The sequence below is a fragment of the Sinocyclocheilus grahami genome, unplaced genomic scaffold (genome assembly GCF_001515645.1).
Source record: "Sinocyclocheilus grahami isolate Dianchi unplaced genomic scaffold, SAMN03320097.WGS_v1.1 scaffold3415.1, whole genome shotgun sequence".
Taxonomy (NCBI): Eukaryota; Metazoa; Chordata; class Actinopteri; order Cypriniformes; family Cyprinidae; genus Sinocyclocheilus; species Sinocyclocheilus grahami.
The window spans coordinates 9,505-11,170 of NW_015508542.1; the positions used below are offsets into that span (position 1 = coordinate 9,505).

At 40.3% G+C, this 1,666-nt stretch overlaps 1 pseudogene; it reads right to left on the bottom strand.

Annotated features, from left to right (window-relative positions):
• Positions 1-1,188, bottom strand: part of LOC107576267 (olfactory receptor 52A1-like) — a 3,499-nt pseudogene extending 2,311 nt beyond the window's left edge.
• Between the last annotated feature and the right edge of the window lie 478 nt (positions 1,189-1,666).

Genomic DNA, 1,666 nt, shown 5'->3' on the forward strand with positions numbered 1-1,666 from the left:
ATCAGATTTTTTCTAGATCCTGCATTAAATTTATATTTTGACCTCACTATTCGGGGAACAGACAGTCTTTATAGATTGGACAGCGCAAGTACTTCTATCATTTAAGCGGGTAGAACAAAAGTCATCATGGCAGTTATTTGAGATTTGATTTACTAGTCATATGGAGTGTAGCGTCCTGGAGATGTTGTCCGACAGGAGTTCCGCTCCGACTCTGCTGGGGTGCAGGCCATCAGGCCTAGGACGCTCCCAGAAAAGATTCCAATTATTAACAAAGAGCAGTTTCTGTTCTTCACACCATGACAATAACCATTCATTTAAAGCAAAAAGTCTACTGAACCTTTCGTGTCCTCGTCGATACGTGGGAAGTGGTCCTGACACGATGATCGTCGTCGCGGGCTATGTGCTGCACACCGTCTCAATCAGGCTCCTGAAGTCCCTCTTCAGTGTCTCCGTCTGTCGCAGCTTGGTGTCGTTAACCCCGGCGTGAAGCACGACGGCTCCGGGGCTCTCGTCGCCCTTCAGGATCACGGGTATCTGCGCAGAAACATTGAAAACACGAGCACCAGGGAAACAGCGAGTGTGCACTTTACCTTCAGCTACCTTGTCTGCCCCTGATGTTAAATCCTTACTTTTAAACAAATTCTTGTAATTCAACATCTCTCTGGTATTGAGACTCTCTTCCATTTCCTGTTACGGCTGACCCCTAGCGGTCGTAACAATATATACAGATGCTCCTGATATTAACATGCTCACAAATGTTTGTTTTTTTAGTGATCAGATACCTGCACCACAGATGAATCCTGCTGACTTTCAATCGAGTCTCTTCAAACTGTTTTCCTCTGAGAGCGCTGTACCAACATCAGATGTTCAACTACACTGATATTCTATGGTAAAACAAGCTCCTTGACTACTGATGATGTCTTTTTTTTCTTGAATCCATGGAAAGAAGCAGCAAACACTTAAATATCAGGTATAGTTTACTTGTTTCACTTGTTGAACAATCCATTTTCAAGTCTGTTCACATCTCTGTGGTTAGATCAGTGTTATACATAATGAAGGTCAAAGACAAATTATTGTTGTTTTGATTATGCTGTGCTGTAAATAAAATGCAAATAATAAAAATAAATTTTCAATTTCCTTACATTCTCTCTTACCTGCCTCAAAGTAACAGTCACACTGATGGGCCATTAGAGGACGGCCCTTTGTCCCTCAGGTGTGAATCACTAAATATTCATAGCCATTGTCACTCCCTCGCATAAAGCTTGTCTATCACAAAACATGTCTTGCAAAATTTAAATCAATATATTGTTCTCTGTGAATGAGTAAGCAGAAAGATTTTCACATCCTTTTGAAGTAAATATTCTAGCCTACAAGACTGATTTCTCAAAAGTCTTATTCAGAACTATTCAGTATGGGTTTTATGGCCTTATTTCAGCTACATTTTTTCCCCAATACTTACTAACCCCGCATAATTTTTTTCTAAAAAATGCAAACATGTTTGAGAAAAAAAAGATCAGTCTTGCTCATATATTATTGTAGCACAGTTTGTGATCTAAAAAATACACGTTGACCAATAGTATGTTATAAGTAGCTGAAATAAGCACAAATGTCAGGGCATGTCAAAACATCTCAAGGGCCCCAAAATCACCTCGGACCCCAGAGGGAT